General features: G+C 42.8%; 1 protein-coding gene across 3 annotated transcripts in view; it reads right to left on the reverse strand.

Annotated features, from left to right (window-relative positions):
* The window catches only part of dlgap1a (discs, large (Drosophila) homolog-associated protein 1a), a 110,742-nt gene that overhangs the window by 76,796 nt on the left and 9,218 nt on the right, over window positions 1–24,728 (reverse strand). For 2 of the 3 annotated variants that reach the window (XM_068737670.1, XM_068737668.1), the window contains exon 2: window positions 7,676–7,764. The exons of the other annotated variant lie outside the window; for it this stretch is intronic. The gene's annotated coding sequence lies outside the window, so the exon portion shown is untranslated. The remainder of the gene's footprint in view (window positions 1–7,675; window positions 7,765–24,728) is intronic. 3 annotated transcript variants of the gene reach the window in all.

A 24,728-nucleotide genomic window follows, 5' to 3' on the forward strand; every position in this document is an offset into this window, starting at 1 on the left:
ACCAAATGCACACAGAGCCCAGATTAGAACACATGTCCGTGTGACTCAGACTATAATTCCGCAGGATTTGGCTTAATGTCAGCTATAATGGCCAGTAGTTATTGACTACACTTAAGAGGACTGCTATTGTCAGCCAGTCATTGTTCAAACATCAATGTGCAGGCTGAGGAAAATCAATACAAAATAGGACCTGTGGTAAAACCATTGAAAAGAGCAGAGGGGGACCCTGATATGATATATATATATTTTTATCTCTCTCTCTCTTCTGGTTTGATACTCTTTTTCCCAAAACCGACCTCTGTGGCTATGGTTATCTCATTGTCTTGTGTCTCTGTGCTTGTCACTAACCAGTTAACAGTTAACCCTCTGGCTAATAGAGAGTCACGCTTTTCCAACATTGCAGCCAAAATGCTATTGTAGTGAACTAGTTTCACTGCAGCAAAGAAGCAGAACAGCCACATTGTGTGTCTTCACTCTGGTCTTCACAGAATCTTTGATTCCCACTGGTCCACACCACCATGACTGGTGGTGGTGAATATTATGCTTACAGGTTCAGTTGGAGTGCAAATGTGACAGACAACTGGCAAACTCTCTTCCCTCTTTTTACTGGTAATTATGCATACATTTTAATATTCATTCATTTAGATGTATATATATAATTTGTATATAATATAATTATATAATTTGTATATAAAAATACCTGGTTAAATGTAAAGTTGTGTTAAACTAAGTCTAAGGTCACCAGGTACTGAGTTGCTGTAGAGATTTTTAACAACCAGTAATATACATTTCTAAAATTGTAAGGAAATTTGCACTTATCCTTATTGAAATGTAATAAAGCTAAAACTGTTATAACCTGACCAATAATAACGTCATAAAATGTCCTGACTGATAATTGCAATGCCAGCGCACCTTAAATGATCCTTCAATATCTGTGAAATGTGGAGCTCACCCAGCTAGTTAATATAAAATCACCAATTTGAATCGACTCCTGTCGTCTTCGGGGTTTCCCGCTCCAGCTGCAGCATAAATCAAACATGGCCACCGTGTGACCATCCGCTGGGAAGGAGACATGTTCAAACAACGTCACATACACAGTCTAATGTGTGTGTGTGTGTGTGTGTGAGATTTCCTCTCCCTTTCCCTTGTCTCTAGTTGAGAAGGATGTGTAACCATGGCAACCACGACAGTATGTGAAACAGACATAAGTGAGTAGCAATCATTATACCTCCTACTTTCCACAGCGCTTAGTACTGTCGTTCCAGTTAGACCCACACGGGTGCACGCACACACACACGCGCACACACACACACACACACACACACACACACACACACACACACACACACACACACACACACACACACTGCATGTATTGTCCTTTGGATGCTAATAATAATTCAAGCAGTACCATAGAAACCACTGTCTGACAGCTTTAGGCAGGAGGGCTTTCCTAACCCAATCTGGATGAGTTTGACTGAATATGAGACGTTATACTGATGCAGATTTTTGGCAGCCCTATGAAGAAGAAAGACTGTCGCTACCTACTGCCCTGTAGTTTAGCTTGTACGAACAATGTGGCCATATTTCGTTCCCAAAAACATTTCAGAGTGACCACATTTGTAGACACACCAACGAAGCATTTTGGAAAACATGTAAAGTTAGCTTGCGTTGTGGGGAATAAAAATGTAGCTGTTGTAATGTTCACGTTTTCTGTAGAACCAGGAGTTAAAACAGGAGTCGCACCATCACTGCCGTAACTTGCCACACTGAATTTATTGCGCAAAGTGAACTGGAGCAGATCCTGAAATTAACACGACCATGTCGAAATCGATTTTGAATCGAGAATCAATTTGGGGTCAAATCACGACTGAATGGTGAGACACTGAAAGAGTCACACCCACTAGTGCCAGCCGTGCACTTTTCCTATATTTGTGTAGGAGTTTGTCAGTCGGTAGCATGGCACTGCAGACCCATGTGGATCATCGAATAGCCAGATTCAGAATAATAGAAAGGCACAGAGTTAGTGCTGCGGTGTCTGCACCGACTGTGACTATCATGTATCAGAAAAACAGGGCCTGCAGTACGAGTGAAACAAACCTCCAGAAGCATCACAAATTGTTATGTAAACCCATTTTCCTCATTATTAGACGGTCTAAGGAACAAACCATCGGAAGTTAGTAAATTTAGCAACTCATAGAATGTCGTTTCTTTCAGAGCTGACGATGGAAGTAGTTAAGGAGTGAGCGACATCAGTTAATCATTTGTGAAACACACCACCGCCACCATTTGCCAGTAAGAAGTGCTCGTAAATCCCTTCTGTGACACAGGAGCATGGCTAACTACTTGTTCACTAAAAGTGGAGGTACTGATGAACCTCGACACTACAGACAGGACCACGCCCACAAAGCAGTTTACAGTGATCTTATCAAACACTGCAGCCAATCAGCATCCCTCTTTCTCAGCTGCCTGTGCTATTTCACTGTGTCGTTACAAACAAGGATATAAACAATAAATCAATATTTCCCGAATGGCGAAACATGTCATAGAGTAACAACAACGTTTCAAGAGAACGTTGTTGTTACATTTTGGTGTAGCTGTGTCAAGTGTAGCCGCCCTTATGTGAATTTTACTTCTTTTTCTGTATAATAGTTTTGTGCAATTAAAGTAAGTTCTGAAGAGTTTCATGTGAGTACTGAGATTAAGCTATTTTGTGCTTGATAATGATAGAAAGTGAAAAATATCTCAGGTAATACTTTGAATACTGTTTTAACGTAAATAAGGTATGCACTCTCTACTCTCCTGTGGATCTCTCCCTACGTCAATTGTTGGATTTTTGTACAAATTCACTGCAGTAGAGTTCTTGCTGAGGAAACAGCGTCACATCACTCGCGATTATTTATCCCCCCTTCAGCTACTCTCAGATATTTATATCACTGCATCTATCAAGGACTCAGCAGTGTGTGCGAAACGTTATGAATGCTGGTGCTGTATATGAAGAAGGCAGGCGAAGGTGAGGTGAAATTTAGAGGGAAGCCATTGTAGCGCGTGCTTTTCACTTGTTGGATCCAGCTCACCTGAAGGACAGGAGAGGAGTTAACTTGCATTATGCAACATTTCTATTTAAACAGTCAATCACTGGCTTTCAATCTGATTCCCAGGTCCCAGTGTCGTACTGGTCAATCTAGTCATCTACTCAAGATCTGGTTTCTCTTAGCTGCAGTTAATGAACCTCCAACCTCATCTGGTTTTCCCTGGTTTCCCAAAATTAATTGTCAATATGTTGGCAGGAAATCTTTACTTAAGAACTGACAATTTGAAGATGAAGCAGTGAGCCATGCAGTCCACCAGAAAAAGTTTTCTTTCTTTTCTTGCTTAAAAATCGGTTGCTTCACTACTAGATCTGTGAGACCGATGCTTCGCAGGTATAATGTTTACCATGTCCATCATCTTAAGTTAGCTAATTAACACTAAACACAAACGCTTTGTTCCAAGTCCACACTACATACTCATTGGTGTCAGCTTCGAAAACTGAAGAAACCTTTTTTTCCCCATGATCCATTATATTGGATCTTCAACCCATTGGGCATGAGTGCCACTCAAGTCATCACTTAAGATTCTGCACTCACCATTGCATTTTATATGAAAAGGTCAGATGATACCAAATAGAAAATTGCACTCAGTAGAGTGCAGATCTCCACCAGGTGTGTCTCCCTGTCCTTTCCCAAACACAGAAGAGGTAAATCTCACTCAATTGTCCCTCCCGGCTCCCATACAGTCAAGATTAGATTAGATTAGATTAGATTTCTTTATTTGTCATTGCATGTTATACAACAAAACTTTGTTTGAACAATCTGTTCTGTTTAGCAGCATAATGACATATAGTAAAAAAAAAAAGAAAAAAAGATGCAGACGAAGATAGCAGAAACAGGGATTCATTCATCTTTCATCGTACCGGACTTTAGTTGATCATAACATATCAGGTATGGAATTAATCTGCAGATGCTCCGTTTCAAATTAGATAAAATCTTTCTATGGATGTTAGTGTTTGAGCCACGACGGACTAGGTTTGGTTTGTTTTTGGCCTAGGCGATTTCCAGAGATGCCTTTTGCTACTGAAGCCGTTAATAACTGATCAGTTGCAGTTAATACCCGCCAGTTATTAGGAGAAAGGAGTCGGTTGTCAATGACGGTATAAAAAGTGTGAATCAACACAACCACAAGACGTTCTTGAGCATAAAGTCATAAATGTACACAAAAATTAAAAGGGTGATGGGACCATTAGTGTGTGAGATTAGCCGTGGACAGACAGACAGTCACACAAAACTGAACGCATGATCCACAGGCTAATGACTGGCTGAGATAAAAAAAAATCCCCAGTCACTAACATGGACTCATAATCAGCATACCTGTTTCCATTCATAAGATCTAGATATCTAACATCCATAGTGAAGTTCAAAGTGAACAATTATGACGACAGATCACAGGAGAGCTTTGCTTTTAAAGTTCCTCATACCAACTCTGAACTGGAGAAGACTTGTTTCCGGTGGACCTTGATACTGGAATTAAATGCAACACAACTTAAGTTGGCCAGCTCTCCAGTACAAAGTCTGTGTAATGTCTGATTGGTGACCCATGTGTGAATAGAGCCGCTCGTTGCCCGGAGAGCGAGTGGGCCAGCGCAAAACTGGAAGAAAACCATCATTCATTCACACAAAGGTCTAACTGGAGAAACAATGAGATTGAGCTCCCTCCCAGAGAAGAGCCTCTGCTGCCAAATCTACCTGTAGAGTGATTTGCTATAACCTGTCATGAACATGTCATTCCTTGAAGCAAGTATTGACTGAACTGTTGAGGAAAGTTGTGAGGATTTCATCCAGCTGGATGGATTTCATGAAGAGACAAAACAGCCATTAATGTCCCATGGAGAGAGGGACAGACTAAGCACTGCTGGAGGCTATCAACAACTCCCTCTCTTCCATTTTCCCATTCGTACGACCCCTGATCGACTGAAGATGCACATACGTCAGAATCTGCGTGGAAAGGATTTTTTTTTCTCTTTCTTTTCGCCCACTGACTGTTATGATTCAACTGAGCCTTTAGAGCAGGGTTGAGAAGAGAAGAGCGTGGGCGAAACCTACTTCTCTCTCTCTCTGCCTCTCTCTCTCAGTACCTGCTTGCCTTCTGCACAGAGCTGCTCTTTCTCTCTCTCTCAGAAATTAAATCCTGGGTTTGTACATCATGCCCGGGAAGCCTACAACATACAGACAGATAGAACGGAACAGCTCAGTGGTGGGATGTGTGAAGGAGGTGGGGACCAAAACGACCAGCTGACTGCGAAAGAAGTGTGAATCATATCTTTAACACCTATCTTCTCCTGTCATATTCCTCACAAACTATGGTAGACTGATTACTTCAGACTGCAGGGATATTTTTTTACAGCATTTCTGCATCAACAAGACAATTCACACTAGAGCAATGTATCTGTCTCAGATGAATTAAGAGGCTGATTGTAGCTCAGGGTTGGTGGACATGTCTATGTTCTGGTCTCAGAGGACTAACTGTAAGCCAGCATTGGCCAATGTACAGACTGGAGAAAACTAAGTGTAGAGACTGTAGAGAAGAATGCAGAATAATGGACAAGGAGCACTGGAGCTGTTCTGGAGGATTGGGATGGAACCTTGCTAACCTTGCGTGTTGGCTTCCACTGCCGTACGGCTAATGTACAGCTGTACACCAACAGCTGCACCTCCAGTCACCACATCACCCTGAGTCCGCTTACAGCTGGGAGATTGACTATTTGGTGATCTGGTGCAGACAAAACAACATAGAGCTCAACGCTCTAAAGACAGTGGAGATGGTTGTGGATTTCTGGAAGTATGCAGCCCAACTTGCCCCATTCACCACGTGTGACTCTCCAGTCAATGCTGTGGAGTCCTTCAGCTTCCTGGACCCAGGACCTGAAGTGGGAGTTGACCATCAGCTCCCTCACCAAAAAAGCATGGAGAAAAGGACGGAGGATGTACTTTCTGTGGCAGCTGAAGAAGTTCAACCTCCCAAAGACAATGACGGTGCACTTTTACGTCGCCATCACCATCTTCACCTCCTTCATCACCTTCTGGTAAGCCGCTGCCACTGCCAAGGACAAGGGCAAACTGCAGCGCATCATTTGCTCTATGGATGGAGAAGATGATTGGTTGATCGCTTGATGACTGGCTGCAATCTACAGTCCCCCCAGGACCTATACGCCAAGAGGAACCCTGAGGTCTCTGGGCCTCATCAACAATGCCAAGGGACCGCCACCCATCAGTGGCCCGAGTGAGGAAAGGCTAGCAGGCTCCTGATAATTCACAGTACCCTCCCAACCAACTAGCCAAAATGGCTAGTTGGTTGGGTAGTGGTTACATCGTGCATTGTTACATTATAGTTATGGGACGTAATGTCATGGATGCCCAGCATATGCAAGCCATAGTCTGTGATATTGCTATCACAGAGTACTGATATAAGAAGTGGTCATTTTGTTTCGCTCTATCACTGACAGAATATTCGCTATCAAAACTAAAGTTTGTTGGCAGGTGGATATTTCTGTATTGGCCCCTAATTTCAGTAAGAACAAAAGAAATTAAATAATCTGATGTAAACAGTTTTTTTTTCAAATATAAAACAACCCCCACATTTTCAAATGGAATATGCAGAAAGAAACATTGTCATATAATCAAAGATCAACCCTGACTCTCAGAGAGTGATGTGTACATGACAGGTACTGTAACATAAAGAGCAATTGTTACTATTAATGGCTGATGATCTCTGGGTTTGAACAATTGCCTGCCAGTATTTATGTTGACCGAATGGGGACAACTGAGAGGGTTACTGTACTCAGGTGTTAGACCTAGGAGAGCATAGGTGGGTGTTTTACTGTTCTCCATTGTTGAAGCTAACCGCAAACAAAAGCATCAGATCGACTGGAGTAATCTAACCTTTGAGTTGGGGTTACACTTTTGCCTATTAAAAATTAAGACTTGAAACCCATGTTCAGGCTGATACCAGCAAGCAAATGGTAAAGCTACCTTTGTTAGTCCAAGTTACTTAACAGTAGAGTTCAGCAGGCACAGCGCTGCTACAGAGCTGTCAGTGCTCTATTACAGAGCAGACTGATCAACACCTTTATCTGCAACAAGCTGCTGGAGAGCTCCAGGGAATTCACGGTTCACCAGAAACACTCAGTGCTTTGCTTCAACTTGGAATCCGCAGGAAACCTGCTGGAAACCCGGCATCTCTGAGGAAAGCCTTGTCTGAATGAATCAAAAGGGTGCTTCGTCCTGGTCTACAGAAGTACTCGTCAAGGGTAAAGTTCATGCGACACGGACATGAATCTTCTCCCTCCGATAATTATACACCACTTTCTGCTGAGTGAGACTCAATTAATGACACCGGAGAAGCCAAACTTGCCTCTGCATAAAGATGGCGGTTATCTCTGTATCACAAACAGTTATGTAATGTACATGTACTGCTCTCTCTTTCACTCATCAAATAGGATGGAGAAGGAGAGAAAAATAAGAAAAACTACAACTAATTAGTTTTTTTTCTGTTTTCTAGAAAGTCAAAAGTGTGTAGTTTTGAATTATTTTTTTTAAGTTTTGAGAATAAGATAGTGTTTATTTCCATGCACACTCACCTCCTTTATATACTCATCATTGTAGAGTTGTCGCTAACTGGAAAGGATTGACATCTCTGTATAACTGGTCTCACATTAACTCCAGTAATCTGGGAAAGGACACAACACACACACATAGATATACATTACATTACAGTCATTTAGCAGATGCTTTTATCCAAAGTGACTTACAATTCAGATTATATCACACCGTAGGCATAGCTACGGGAGTCATTTTTGGGGTTAAGTGTCTTGCTTAAGGACACATCGGCATGCGACTAGCGGAGCCGGGGTCAATCAGTGGATCGAACTGCTGATCCACTGATTGAAGGACTGCCCCACTCTCCACTTAGCCACGGTCGCCTCCTATACAGTTACTACAGAAGGCACATGTGAAATATTGGTTTTCAGTAGATCATGTGAGCTGCATCCTGTCTCCTTATCTTGCACAGCCAGACCTCTGTCTGGTAAGAACAAACCAACATTGGTAAGAGACGAGGTAAGAGCAGCGGTATAAAGTGCCAAGAAGCACGAGTGCTGTGGAAAGATTTAGTGAAATTGATTTCATATATCAAAGTAAATGCTGAATCTGCATCAGGTTGTTGCTAACATCATCAGGTCTCATGCAGCATTTTGTGTACCTGGTTCTGATCGTATGATAAACAATAAAATGCTGTGCCTTGCATTTGTTTGAATATGTTCACAATAGTTTTAGTTCTAATTCATAGTTGAGTTGGGTATATTTCCATATTCTGGTCCGGTGTATGATCTGAAACCACTTTGATTTTGTGCAAACCGGCTGAACCAGCTGTCGGGGGACTTTCCCATGTTCTGGCAAATTAAAAAGTAGACTACATCAGCAAACTGTGCCAATGGCATCAGAGCGCTAAATCCAACTTAAACTGCATTAATGATAATCAATATGACAATCTAATTAACATAATAGTATGTTTGTTTATTTTCTTTATTTGTTTTTCCAAAAATTAGATAATATTTCTTCAGGGAGTGCAGTTAGTGGCAGTGTGTGCTCCAATGTAGCTCCAACAGCTTGACGGAGTAGCAACAGGGGGCGGGGCTTAGCGAAGGGTCGAGTCGGAGTAATATCAGTACCTCCTAAAGCTGTGTGAGACTCTCGAGACATTGATTCTAAAGAATATGTGACGCTAACTTAATAATATTAGATATATGTTAGGACTGTATCAGTATTACTGTAGTAGCTAATATCAAAATGAAAAATGTCTAAACCCTCTGGGGTGGAGCTCTCCACCCTGCTGTGGTGCTGATTAATGTTTTCCTGCTACATTAAATTAGTTATTCTGTGTGTACATGCATTGCCAGGTTTTGTGACTGGATAATGTTTAGCTGTCGAGATAAGATTCTACAGTTTGTTGTCAAACCAGACAACTTGATGGTTACAGTGGTTGTTTGTATGCTGATAAGACATTGCAGCATCAGGTTTGTGGAATGTAAGGAATGAAACATTGCAAAAAAACTGCCACTATAATTACCTTATGGTGAGCACAACGTTTTTCCAAGTATTTCAATCATACTCCAAAAAGTGTTTCTCTCCTTGGCAAATAAGACGGCAATGCATGATGGTAATAAACCACATGAGCAAGCTGTTTTTTTCATTATCTGATCAAAATGAGCACATTCTCTTCTGCGAAAGTGATTAAGAGTGATATTGAAAAGGGAAGATAGAATTCCTTTATAGACCTTACTTCCATTTGCCTTTTAGTATTTGTTCAACGCCTACTGTACCTCTCAGCCTAACAGACGTCTGATTTCCAGTAATGGATTCTGACATCAGTGGAAGGCACAACTAAGCCTCCAACAAGCCTACGAGGCTTCCGCTACAATGCTGTCAACAATTGCGGTTGACAGCAGCACTGCTGACACTGACAAAATCTGTGTATGTAACATGTTGAGCCACAGTAAAGGGCTCAAACAGAGCTGGAAATCTAAGGTGACACATGCATTTTGCATGTGTGAGCTATTTTTACTGTGATGCATGTGGTCTGTACATCACATAAGAGGCTAATTATTGAGCTTAACCTTGTTTGTAAACTGTATTTTATTAAACTAGATGTTACAATGTTTAACTTAATTCTTAGTGTATTATTGGTGTATTTGGAGTAATCAATAGTATTGTATTAATTTATACTTAATGTATAATTTTATTTCTCTGTGTTTATGATCTTTGCAGTTGATTTGCTTTGATCCTACACACAGATAAGATACAGATAAATTAATGATAAAACAAGTTTTATAAATAAGCTCTGTTCTCTGCCCAGTGGCAGCATGTAGACAGAACAACAAGGGGCTAAGAATTGAGCCTTGGGGAAACCCACAAGTCAGAGGGGCCGCAGGAGAGGAGGCATCACTAACCACTAGGGCTGGGTGTCGGTACTCCATACCTTCATGCTATTGACTCGAAAGTCTTGAAACTTCTCCAATCAAGCAATACCTACATTTGATTTTTGGGCCAGATCGAGAAAAAAAGTACTATTTGTAAGTGATAAATGGACTGTACTTGTATAGCGCTTTTCTAGTCTTTCCAACCACTCAAAGCGCTTTCACACTACTTGTCATCATTCACCCATTCACACACCGATGGCAGGGGCTAAGTGCCACCTGCCTATCAGACTATCACATTCATACACCACAGGGGAGCAATTTTTAGGTTAAGTGTCTTGCTCAAGGACACATCGACATGCGACTAGCCGATCCTCTGAAGGACAACCCTGCTCTCCATTTAGCCACAGTCGTCCCTATTTGTATGGATTTGTTCGTAGCCAATCCCCACAAGTGTTCTTCAATTTATTGCTGATTGGTCCACTACCACAGCAGCTACAACCCGTACAACCAGGATTGCCTTGCACACGAAGATAGACATGGCTGGGCTGCTAGAAGCTAACGGTGCTAACAGTGTGAACAGTGCTAGCAATGGCAACAATTGCTGCAACAATTTATGGGATATAAGTTAGCATGGTAATGGAATCATATACTTTCATCATAATGTTCTTAGCCCTTATTCTCTTTCACAATTCATTTTAATTAACCAATTTATTTATTTTCATTTCTGAACAACTTGACACACAGTCAGAGTTAGATTTAAATTATTTTGTTTGTGAAGAAGGACCAACATTGCTAAAAGATCTAGGTGTGGCTTCAGATTGTTGACTACGAGCAGGGTTAATTACAATGTCGATAATTTTGAAAACAGTCAGTTGTGGTTGTGGTTTATTGCAATGGCAACTGCTTTTGATAAATGGAAATTAGTTATTTCAGAATGAGATACAACATCACCATACTGTCCATTAATTTCCATTTCTATTCTGCATTTTCTCTTTATTTCTTAGTTGTTATTTAAACATTGCGTGCTGCAGCATTGGTTTGATCCACCTGCTTTTTGCAGGTGCTATAAAATCTATTAAACTTTACATGTATAGGTATGGTTATTTAGTAAATCATCCGTAGACATGTGTGGTTTTTGGTTACTGCTGTGTGTAGATGCAACGATGAAGGCTTTATGAAAGCTGTCAGCAGAGTTAATATTTGACACTGTGCAAGCAGGAGGTGGAAGGAGGGCCTTAAGAGCAATAGCTTTGTCATCAGAAACATAAGCTAGCCTCACGGAGATTAACACTTTAAATAGTAAAACCAGAGGAAGAGGCATTTTCCACAGTATGTGGAGTGCTGAATTTATACGCATTTGACACCATGCATGTGGATTTCCTAGAGAGCAGTCAGGACTTCTTGAAAATGTTGCTTCTCCATTTTGGAGAAGTTAGTTTGGTGTATCCACCCAGACACACACACCAACAGCAGGTGCTTAATTGTCGACAAATAAGCAATTTCTAACTCTTCTGTTTCACAGATTAACTTGTTAACAGTCTCAGATTTGTCCCGCAACTGATGATGGGAAATGACACCCGGGGGTCCAATTAAGATATTTTTCTCTGGTGGAAACCTGATGAAGTTGTTGCCTGGAAACAGGCTCATTAAGAACGTGCAGCTTTAGCAGACCCAGTGTTTGAATGGCAGACGTGTGTTTAGCCTATCTGGGCCTATGCTGTGGGTGTGATAAAAGGATCAGAGAGCTGCTGCACTTCAAACAAGAAAGCTCCACCATACACAGCTTATTTACATATTAAAGCCATGCTTTGTAATTTTAAAATACACTGTGGGTTTCCGCTTTTATCTACTGCGATGTACAGTATGAATATTACCCACAGTCTGCAATAAAACCTTACGACATGAAACATGAGGCCTATCCTCATTACCAGTGCTCCAAGTTTAAACTGGCTTTCTAGGGAGTTTAAACTTTGCAAGTTGAGTATGCTTAAAGGGGACATAAATGCACTCTCAGGGCTTTTCAACATAAATATGTGTCCCCGCTGTGTCTAGAGACCCCCAAAGAGTTACAGTTTCCTGGGCTGGAATTATTCACAATGACTCGGACAACACAGATGCATAAGACCGTAAACACTAACCAATCAGAGCAGACTGGTTTTTTTTTTTGGGAGGTTGCCTTAAAGAGAGGCACTAAGATGGAGTGTTTCAGAGAGGGTCAATATAGCTATAAACAGGCAGACAGTGTGAGAAAAATAGCCCGTTTTGTATGAACCTGAAAATAAGAATGATGTGTCTACTTTAATTTACAATTGGGACTGCAGTGTTCTTGCTGACAGCTCAACTCAGCTGGACTCAAGTCGATTACTGTTGAACTTAACTGAATATTTGTTGTGTATTACAAAAAAAACTCAAATCAAAACGTCCACTTGGTTTTTCTGATATTCGTTAAGTATCAATTGTGTGAGCCCCTCTCCGGGGAGCCATCACCTTAACGTGGTGGAGAGGTTTGAGTGCCCTCATGACCCTGAGGGCTATGTTGTCTGGAGCCTAAAGCTCCTGGTAGGGTCTCCCATGGCAAATTGGTTTCAGGCGAAGGGCCAGACTAAGAATGGTTCAAAAACCCCAATGAAAGAACGAAGAAGAGTCGAGGAGACCCTGCCTGGAGGAAGCCCGGGGCCCACGTCTGGAGCCAGGCCCAGTCGGAGGGCCCGACAGCGAGCACCTGGTGGCCGGGTTTGCCACGGAGCCCGGCCGGGCACAGCCCGAAGCAGCAACGTGGCACCTCCTTCCTCTCCATCCTGTGGGCTCACCACTTGCGGGAGGAACCGCTGGGGTCGGGTGCGCTGCCCCATGGGTGGCAGTGAAGGCCAGGGATCTCGACGGACCAGACCCGGGCAGCAAAGGCTGGCTCTGGGGACGTGGAACGTCACCTCTCTGTGGGGGAAGGAGCCGGAGCTTGTGCGGGAGGTGGAGCGCTACCAGTTAGATCTGGTGGGGCTTACCTCTACGCACTGCATCGGTTCTGGAACCGTACTCCTGGATAGGGGTTGGACTCTTTTCTTCTCTGGAGTTGCCCAGGGTGTGAGGCGCCAGGCGGGTGTGGGGATACTCACAAATCCCCGGCTGAGTGCCGCTGCGTCGGAGTTTACCCCGGTGGACGAGAGGGTCGCCTCCCTACGCCTGCGGGTTATGGGGGGGAAAACTCTGACTGTTGTCTGTGCATATGCACCGAACAACAGTTCAAAGTATTCGGCCTTCTTAGAGACCCTGACTGGAGTCCTGTATGGGGCTCCAGTGGGGGACTCCATAGTTCTGCTGGGGGATTTCAACACGCACGTGGGCAACGATGGGGATACCTGGAGAGGCGTGATTGTGAGGAACGGCCTCCCTGATCTAAATCCGAGCGGTCGTTTGTTGTTGGACTTCTGTGCTAGTCATGGATTGTCCATGACGAACACCATGTCGAGCATAAGGATGTTCATAAGTGTACGTGGTACCAGAGCACCCTAGGCCGAAGGTTGATGATCGATTTTATTATCGTATCATCGGATCTGAGGCCGTATGTTTTTGACACTCGGGTGAAGAGAGGGGCGGAGCTGTCAACTGATCACCATCTGGTTGTGAGTTGGGTCAGAGGGTGGGGGAAAATTCTGGACAGACCTGGTAAGCCCAAACGGGTAGTGCGGGCAAACTGGGAACGTCTGGAGGAGGCCCCTGTCCGGGAGATCTTCAACTCACACCTCCGGCGGAGCTTTTCTAGCATCCCTGTGGAGGTTGGGGGCATCGAACAGGAATGGACAATGTTCAAAGCTTCTATTGCCAAAGCTACAGCGGTGAGCTGTGGTCTCAAGGTCTTAGGTGCCTCAAGGAGCGGTAACCCTCGAACACCGTGGTGGACACCGGTGGTCAGGGAAGCCGTCCGACTGAAGAAAGAGGCCTTCGGGATATGTTATCCCGGAGGACTCCTGAGGCAGTTGCAAGGTACCGACAGACCCGAAGGGCTACAGCCGCTGCCGTGAAGGAGGCAAAGCAGCGGGTGTGGGAGGAGTTTGGAGTGGCCATGGAGAAGGACTTTTGGTCGGCACCAAGGTGTTTCTGGAAAACCATCCGGAACCTCAGGAGGGGAAAACGGGGAAACATCCAAGCTCTATACAGTAAGGATGGGACTCTGTTGACTTCAACTGAGGGGGTAATCGGGCGGTGGAAGGAGCACTTTGAGGAACTCCTGAATCTGACTAATACGCCCTCTATTGTAGAGGCAGAGCTGGAGGCTGATGGGGTAGCATCATCAATTTCCCTGGTGGAAGTCACTGAGGTAGTCAAACAACTCTGGCAAAGCCCCAGGGATTGATGAGATCCGTCCAGAAATGCTGAAGGCACTGGGTGTGGAGGGACTGTCTTGGATGACACGTCTCTTCAACATTGTGTGGAGGTCTGGGACGGTGCCTAGGGAGTGGCAGACCGGGGTGGTGGTTCCCCTGTTCAAAAAGGGGGACCAGAGGGTGTGTGCCAATTACCGAGGTATCACACTACTCAGCCTCCCTGGTAAAGTCGACTCCAAGGTGCTGGAAAGGAGGGTTCGGCCGATAGTCGAACCTCGGATTGAAGAGGAACAATGCGGAATCCGTCCTGGCCGTGGAACAACGGACCAGCTCTTCACTCTCGCAAGGATCCTGGAAGGGGCTTGGGAATACGGTCATCCGGTCTACATGTGTTTTGTGGACCTGGAGAAGGCGTATGACCGGGTCCCCCGGGAGATGTGGGAGGTGCTGCGGGAGTATGGGGTGAGGGGGCCACTTCTGGGGGCCATCCAATCCCTGTATGCCCAAAGCGAGAGCTGTGTCCGGGTTCTCGGTAGTAAGTCGGACTCATTTCCGGTGAGGGTTGGCCTTCGCCAGGGCTGCGCTTTGTCACCAATCCTGTTTGTGGTATTCATGGACAGGATATCGAGGCGTAGTCGTGGGGAGGAGTGTTTACAGTTCGGTGGGCTGAGGATTGCATCGCTGCTTTTTGCAGATGATGTGGTCCTGATGTCTTCATCGGGCTGTGACCTCCAGCACTCACTGGATCGGTTCGCAGCCGACTGTGAAGCGGTTGGGATGAGGATCAGCACCTCTAAATCTGAGGCCATGGTTCTCAGCAGGAAACCGGTGGATTGCCCACTCCGGGTAGGGAATGAGTCCTTATCCCAAGTGAAGGAGTTCAAGTACCTCAGGGTCTTGTTCGCGAGTGAGGGAACAATGGAACGTGAGATTGGCCGGAGAATCGGAGCAGCTGGGGCGGTATTGCAGTCGCTTTACCGCACCGTTGTGACAAAAAGAGAGCTGAGCCGCAAGGCAAAGCTCTCTATCTACCGGGCAATCTTCGTTCCTACCCTCACCTATGGTCATGTGGACTGGGTCATGACCAAAAGAATTAGATCGCGGGTACAAGCGGCCGAAATGGGTTTCCTCAGGAGGGTGGCTGGCATCTCCCTTAGAGATAGGGTGAGAAGTTCGGTCATCCGTGAGGGACTCGGAGTAGAGCCGCTGCTTCTTTGCGTGGAACGGAGCCAGTTGAGGTGGTTCGGGCATCTGGTGAGGATGCCACCTGGGCGCCTCCCTAGGGAGGTGCTCCAGGCCCGACCAGCTGGGAGGAGACCCCGAGGGAGGCCCAGGACCAGGTGGAGGGACTATATCTCCAAACTGGCCTGGGAGCACCTCGGGATCCCCCAGTCAGAGCTGGCTGATGTGGCCCGGGAAAGGGAAGTTTGGGGTCCCCTGCTGGAGCTGTTGCCCCCGCGACCCGATCCCGGATAAGCGGACGAAGATGAATGAATGAATGAATTGTGTGAGCCTGTAACAGATACACCCAATAACCTCACAAAACTAAATTTGGTGACACCATTTACATTTTTTTGGGCCCTGAATCCCCGCACTGAGAATATTGGGCATATGCTGATACCAAGTCTGAGCTGAGTTTCACCTTAAACTCAAAGGACCAAACTGACCACAACTAAATCATCTCATAGTAAGAGTTAATTTGGTGTCTGGGCATAGTTTGGTCATTTAGTGTATTATTCCTTTAGCTTGTTTCGTTTAAGTTACTGTAGTGTTTATAACATGTTTCGTGTAGGCATCGCGGACCGCTGAGTCCCGTTATACTGTGTATTTTCTGCTGCTGTAACCGTGTTGCCTTAGATCAGTTACTGCTAGTGGATTTGGAGATTGTGATTGTATTACTTTAAAGACCAAAACCACGGCGGGCCGAACCTCAATTCGCCGGCCAATTCCGGGGTGATAAGAAAGCAATATTCGTATTTCACCGCGGTGATAAAGATCTGCTTTGTTTTGGAGATTATTTTGATACTCAATTTATAACCAAACACACTACTGATCGTTCCCAACACAAGTACCATACATATTTAATTTTGGCCTGGCATCAATAGCGTAAGCAGACGTATGTCATTTTACCCGGTGAGCACAAGGTTGCACAACAAATTAAACCACTACCCACAATGGCCTAATCTGACCAGATATATTGAGAGATATTAAAAGGATAATTGCCATGGTAGACAGAAAGGCAAAGTCTCTGACGGTTGACAAACTTCTATCCACTCACTATATTGTATTGCATTTGGATATTTAGTAGTTTTGTTGGTGGGTTGAAGTCCCAATCTTGACATTTTAGTGCAAAGTATTAACGTTAGGGGTGTAATGGTTCACAAAATTCTCGCTTCGGTTCAATACAAAAAAGCAGAAATGTCAAATCCTTGCTGGTGAGAATCTCAAATAGTCTTTAATAATGAAAGGTCGTGTTTGATACTTAAGATCTTCTCTAAAATCTTCCTCTATGAACTCAAACAGACACGTTTCCTGGAAAGTTTTAGAAGTTTTATTTTTCAGACTTAGTTACAGTGCTGCGGGTCTCTCTCTCTCTCTCTCTCTCTCTCACCTCATATTTACTTTAAAATCAACACTTACACACAAAGGTTTACTAGATTATGGGTCCATAAATGTGGTCAACACTCGTCTCTCACTCGTTTTCTCTGTTTCGTTGTTGTATGTTCTCACTCGTAGCTCTGCTGAAGTCTCTGTTGTACTGGAGAGCAATTCATGTTTTGTTCCTTTATAGTTTATGTGTGTTAACTTGTTGTACATAATTGTACAGAACAAAACAAACATTATTAAGAAAAGGAAAGTCCTCCGTTTTGTGTCCGTCCTCTCGAAAGCCGCCAACCGTTACTTTAGACGTTCGCTCCGTAGGTCTGATACCTCCGCTGGACACGCCGCTCACTAATCGCTCCATTAACAGCTGTTTCCTCCGTAATAATGCAGACTTTAACTGAACAACAGCTGCTAGTAAAGACAACAAGGTCAACAACGCCTGTAATCAGTTCTCCAGTCGATCGGTAATCAAGACTGTTGTTGTTTGTGAACATCCGGTCACGTGATAGGAACGTGGCGAATCAGGGAAGGATAGCATGTTACGTTGGGTGGGTTGCCATGTTTAGGCGCAGTGCCTGCACCAATTTCAGTTTTTTTTAAAAAAAACTATTTAATATCATTCAAACGTATTGTTCGGTTTGTAATGTGTACCGAACTGTGAGCCCTGTACCGAACGGTTCAATAAGAATATGTGTATCGTTACACCCCTAATTAACGTATATGGAGGCAGCTTTAAACACCAATAACAATAGTCAGCATGCTAACGATAAGCATTAGCAATTACCGCTCGTGTTTAGCATTTGTGTTAGCGATTAAGATAAAGCTTAAAATCAAAATTGGGGTGACCGTGGCTAAGTGGAGGGCAGGGCTGCCTATCAATCAGAGGGTCGGCGGTTCGATCCCCGGCTCCTGCTCTGCTGGTCTCATGTCAATGTGTCCTTGAGCAAGACACTTAACCCTAAAATTGCTAGCTGCGTCTACGGTGTGTAGATAGATACTGAATTGTAAGTCGCTTTGGATAAAAGCGTCTGCTAAATGACTGTAATGTAAATGACTGTAATCTAATGTAAAAGATTGTAAAGAAAGAAGCTTTCATGAATAGAAATTTCAAAGCAGTCCGGATTCATGTTAAAGTAATGTTCAGGTGGCACTTTTTTATGTTCCGTTATGTTCTGTTATGTAGCATGAAATCATGGTGGAATTAGCTAGCTAGCAGCCCATTAATAAGTACAATTTAACAACTTAATGCTTCAACCACACACACATTGCTATTGCCAGATAATCATTCACTACCACTGATTTGTAATGTGTGGATTGGTTTAATTCCAAGTCAACAGAAAAGAGAGAAATGTCTAGTGCTGTGCTGTGATTGTAATGCTACACTCGTCGTTTCTTGCCCCCCTACCTTCTCCTGCCAATGTTAATTCTTTTTTTTCATGTTCGTTTTTTCCAGGCATGGCAATGACCTTGCCACCAGTGGAAGTTGTTTTTTTGTTTTGTGTCTGAGGCTTGTTACTGTTGTACCACAGAGGCATCTGCTTCAGACAGGGATGCTTTTGGGAGCTAATCATCTCAGTGGCTTGATATGATAATCCATTAAACCATTTTAATCCCTGCCCTCAGCCAAAACATCTTGACACAAAAAAAGATTCAGCTCAACAGCCTGAGACACAAAACAGCCAAAACATTGTCAACTTTTAGCTTACAAGAGGTCATCACTGTGTAGATACAAAAAGGCTGTACAAAAACAACATGAGCAGGACTTCAGTATCCTGCAGGTTATGCAAGAATCTATGCTTTTTTTCTTCTAATAGGCTATATGTACACGGAGGTGGTGACGTACGTCTGGTATAATGTTGGCTAACTTTCTATTAATATAAAAGATGTCATGTAACTTTTACAGTCAATTTAATGGCGTAAAACTAAAGTCTAACTTCTCAACTTTCTCACAGAAAATACTTTTTAATCATTGACTTTAGCTTTGTCGATACCAGAGAAAAGGATGCTAATGTGGTGAATTAGCCGCGCGCTAGCCTTAGCCTCGTTCAGACCATTAGATCTCTCTGTGAACACTGGGCACTGCTGGTTTTTGGGGGGTAGTAAGTTGTTCCTGGAAATTAGTTGTAAAAGTGGTACTCGACTTTTACTTAAGTAAAAATAGCAATACCACAGTGTAAAAAATACTCCATCATTCAAAATCTTAGAGTTAAAGTATAAAATTATTAAAATCAAAATATACTTCAAGTATCAAAAGCAAGAGTACTCGTTATGCAGAATGGCCAATATCCAAATAATATATTATTAAATAGCTTATTATGTATTAGTACATCATAATTATTGATGCATTACTGTACAGAATACAAAACATTAATATTGCAGCTTGTTGTGGTGTGGCAAGTTTTAAATACTCAACTACTCGGCAATAACATATTGTAATTTATTAGTTGATGCAGTAAAAGCACATTCATTTCCATTTTGTTACATTCTCTTCTCAATCACTCACAAAAAAACAGCTCCAGATGATGCATGCTAACTAGCAACTGCGCACACACATATGTATATAACAATTACTATCATTACACACAGAGCAGAGTTAGATATACAGTAACCCAGGGGTTAAGTTAAGTTTTTCAGGCCAAGGACCCCCAAACTGATTGTTTATATTGTATAAAATTGTGTATTATATTAAACTGGGCCTAGTGCCGTGTATAAACATACCTTGTTATTGTGCATTCAATACTAAGCTATTCAAACAATACACAGGTTCATATATTAATGTTTTTATTTTAAACATGTGAGTAGGGTGGCCATGCCACTACCATTCATAAACATACTTTGTATGATAATCATGCATACAAGCTATTCAAATTGACATTTTTATTTTAAACATAAATGTGGAAACAAAAATGAGTGATGGCCTATTAGTACCACTGCCATGCATAAACATACCTGTTATCTTGCATACAATACTGTATTCTCTGCTGGCCTAAACAGAATCACACAGTTATAGCTATTTTATAATTTAATAATTTTTCACAAATACACAACATGTATTATAATTTGTTTTTTGCTCTGTTTTCAGCCTGCAGCTCTGTTTCCAGCACAGCTTGTTTTAAGGAGAGCTGTTATCCAATCAGATTTAGCCTCTATGTCTCTATGTCCGAAGAGAAGTCCAATGCCCGCTAGAGGGCCTTTGCAGTGTAAATGGGGACGATATTGTTGATTGACATAGTCTTCAACCAATCAGATCTTTAGTTTGAAATGTTGGGCGTATTCTTTGACGTGCCAGCGGTACCGAGGTAGCCTCCTAAGTACGTCTGCATTAAAGTGCGCTGTAATTGGTCAGTGGGCGAGCGCGTGACTAATGCGAAATTTAAGGAAGCTGGCAGAAGTTAGTTGGAGTAGAAGAGTTCACATTGAAAGATATGGAAGAAATTATGACATTTTTAGGGTTTTGCTTGGTGCAGTTTATTTATTTTTTTATCTAACTTTGTTTTTTTAACACTCAATGGCTGAAGGAGGAGGAGAAACGGATTTAGTCGAGGGTGTTCCTGGCTGACAGCGTCGCACATTTTTTGGCTGGGAATGTGTTTCATTTTAACTGAGCGTCTTGGTGTTTGGAGCTACACTATGCTAAGCTGAGGACGCCATAGCACGGCAGGACACTACGGTGCTTTTGAAAACTTTTGGAGAAACCCGGATGGATCTATAGACCAACGAACACGTTCGCATGGAAACGGAGCTCCACGGTCTGCGGGTGGGCGGTCTGGCCGGCGGGTGCACCGGGCAGAGGTGGGATCCCGGCCCCGCTGCAAACCGGCCGCCGCAGACCAGCGAAATACAACTGGGGAGGCTCGACTGTCATCACTGGCATCCATGAATCGAGAAGGACTTCTTACTGGAGCTGAAACGATGTACTGTACAACCGTGGAATTAAACTCTTTGTAAGCAAAGAAAGGAGGATGGACTGTATCTGCAGTAACGTTACTACTGTTCATTTGTCTATTGTGTCGTTTTTATGAATATTTGAATGGCTCATGCTCTCTTAAATCACGAGAGTACTGCTTTCGCCTTCATGTTGTACTACATTTCTGCTAATTAACACATCTTTACGTCAAAATAAGACTTAAAAAAAGATCCTCCTTACCTGAAATCAGTGCATTTTCATCTTGCCTTTCACACATACACTATATTACTTTCCTACTCTAGACTGCCACCAGAACATTCAGTACAGCTCCGTAAAAGTGAAGCCAAAACATCTTGATCGCCCCCTAGGGGCTAGTTGTTAGTTTAGGAAGCACTTGATTTGATATGCAGCAACGTTTTCTATGAGCGTAATTCTAAAATGTGATTAATATCACAGTCCATCATTTAATTGTGGGAAGCCCAAATCATAAGTATGCAGCCCTCGCACTCTAAGCACCTAGCCCTTCCCTCTTGAGCCATGGTCATATTCCTCAGTGTTGATGGGAAAAAAAATCAGGAATACCGCTGGACAGACGCACACACATGACCGAACATAAAATCTCCTCCCAGGCCTATGCCTGCTGTGGATAATTGCCAAATTAATGGCACAGTTTAGAGCTCCTTACACATGACATTCACACGATGACCTCCACTTTATCTCCTGAGCCAGAGAGAGAGAGAAAGTGACCTTTATCCTGTGAAGTAACGGTTGTCTTGTGTTTGAAATTCATTACAAGTCGACACAACCAGAGCTGATCTCGCAGGGTTCAAAGCTATGTATACAGCCTTCGTTAGTGCGCACACACACTTGTGTCACTGGGGAGTTTAAATTCACTCGATACCCAGTGTTTGCTATGCTGGGAGATGCAGAGGTATGAGCGTGAAAATAGATCCGGAGTAGAACGCACAAATGTCCTAGGTCGTTTGACTAGTGCAAAAGAAAATGGTGATTGTTGTTAGTTGTTATGGTGAATCCACCATGCTTTAATGCTACACCGTCTACAGAAAATGAACCAACAAAAGTCACTCATCTGGCGATAGCACTGTGCTTTCTGTGGATGAAGCATTAAGCTGTTACGTTTGGCTAATTTACTCTTTTGGCTCTCTACGGTTCTTAACGTTACTACTCTACTGCCCGTGCCAAACCTCACCTTATCCTCAGATGCAAAGCCAAACTACATGGTATCAGATCTGAAGCCATGCATGACAGGATGCAGAGAAATGTTCCTTTAGAAGAACATATTGATTTGTTCTTGTGACCTGCTGCTTCAAATACGTAGAGGACTGTTTCCAGGGAGATTTCACAGCTCCTCATATGGAGATGAAAAACAATCCTGAGCCAGTGAACTTATCAAGATCTTACTCTTTCTACTTCACTGGTCTTCAAAATGTGTAAAAATCAAGTTGCCGAAAAGATAGTTGTGATCCTATGGTGCTGAAGAGATTCTGAGATGCCTTGACAATTCTGCATCGTGCCAGAAAATAATCAGGAGTTTGGTGTCAGTCCAGCTCAATCTTTGCTGTGTTTTGCCGTCGCCTGCAGTGTAAAACTATATAGCATTCAGTGTCTTGTCTTGAGTTGCTGTGTTAAACCTGATTTGTGTAGATTACAGCACTCTTGTGATGCACTGCAGAAGGATTCACATTTAGTTTTTGTAATGTTTATTTACTGAGGAGGCTCACACACATACCGCTTTAAAAGACGCAGCTTTTAAAATTATAGACTGTTGTAGTTTTTTACAGCATTTCCTGAATAATAATGTGTTCAGATTTATCTGAATGCTTGGATTAACTGATGAAAAAGTAGCCATGAGCAGTAGTATAGAAAAGTGAGGGAGTGATTATTTGAGATGTGAATTTTCAAATCGGAAGGGCAGTGAATATTCACACCTTCACTGCTGACATCAACCACTGATGTGACAGATCGTGGGGCACACGCTCCCGGTAGAATCAAATATGTACCTTACCTATGTGTGTGTAAAGAATGCTGATATGAAATATGAAAAACGACCAGTAGTCAATGTGCAAGCTGCCAATTGAATGGTGATTTAAGCTACTCTATTGGGTTCATATATTTGTAAATCTGACTTATGTAGCGTGCAGTCAGTGCCTCACCAGCCACGAACCTCACCGCAGGTCAAGATCAAGCACACAGCATATGCTGAAAAGTATCACGCTGGAGATGAGCGAAAAAGAGCGATTTCTCAACTGCTGCAGCAAACTGAGCAAGTTTTTTTCTCCTCTTCATAAGAGTTTGATATTGTTATAACAGGTGAAATAGCAACATGTCAAGAATTGTCTTTATTCTTGTTTTATAATTTCATAAATACAACAAACTATAGTTTTTATATATATAATATAACTATAAAAAGATGTAATATCAAATAGCTTTTGCGGCCAGACGAAATTTATTTGGTGGAAAATAGGGAAAAATGGCTCTTTGATATCCCTATCTATGATATAGAATTTCTATGAAATGAATTGAAAACAATGGAATTTTGCAAACAGTTTAGCAGTCTGGGGTCTTTTTATTGATACAGGTTGTCTATCCATAAATAAGTAAGTATGTTATTGTGTGACTTTAATGAATCACCACCAGGCGGCAACCTCCGGTTCTGAAAAAGTGAAGCTGATGCGGAAGGGTTTCAAACCTGCATTCTCTCTAATGTCCATCTGGGGGCGACTCCTCTGGTTGTATAGAAGTCTATGAGAAAATGACTCTACTTCTCTCTTGATTTATTACCTCAGTAAACATTGTAAACATGAGTTTATGGTCTTAATCTCTAGTTTTAAGTCTTCTTCAATACAGCATGATGTTCATTTAGAAAATTATGGTCCATTCTGAGTCAAATAGACCATAAAGCAGGGTATGCTTTAAGGCGGGGCTACCTTGGGATTGACAGTTTGCTACTATGGCATTGTCCTGTCTGGGAGTTGTCAGTGTTTTGGTGTTGGATCCTTCATCATTTCACAGTGTGTTTTCAGTTCATGGAAGGTAATTGTAACATTCGGTTGCACTTAGCTCCAGATGGCAGGATAAAGCTGTTAAAATAGGCTGAATATAGTGTACACTGATATTAATATCTTTTTTTTGTTGGTGTCCAAAACACGTCCACAGTAGTACATTCCTTTGCCCCCGTGCTGGTTCTCCTGTCTGTTTCTCTGAACTCCATCTACTGTAGTAATACACTGACTATGGAGAAGAACCTCATACAACCACACTACAAAACATCCCTTTAAACAGGGATTCATCATGATGAACTGAAATATTGTGATACACAATTACAACCTCCAAAGTTCATTTGCTCAGTTCAGAGCTCATTATAACACAAACAGCATGATGCATCAGCAGCCCATTAAAAGTATCCTACCCATCTCATCCAAAGCAGGTATGAATACTATTTCCACACAGCAACAACCTATTTCCTGTTGACTTGGTTAATTCAACTGGCTTCATGGTTGTAATGGTTAGTCACTGGAACAGGCTGCTCTTCAGATGGGATACTCCTCTTTTCCCCAGGGTCAGTGGGCAACACAAGCACCTGCTGTCAATTGGGGAATCTCCTTTCTCTGTCTAACACACATACACACACACACACACACACACACACACACACACGCATACAGAATGCACTATGATCCATCAAAGTGGTTCCATCTGGCTCGGCTATCCCCACGATTCACTCTGCCCCATTTTCTAAAGAAGGAACATTTCCAATAATACGGTTCAAAGCAGGATTAGGTCATTGTTAAACCGGGTTTATGCTCACCGTAGTGGCTTACGCAAACTAGTACTAGCCACTTTTAACCAATAATATTGTGAC

This window comes from Cebidichthys violaceus, unplaced genomic scaffold (assembly GCF_023349555.1).
Source record: "Cebidichthys violaceus isolate CVI_PGR_0920_01 unplaced genomic scaffold, fCebVio1.0.p SCAF_8, whole genome shotgun sequence".
NCBI lineage: Eukaryota > Metazoa > Chordata > Actinopteri > Perciformes > Stichaeidae > Cebidichthys > Cebidichthys violaceus.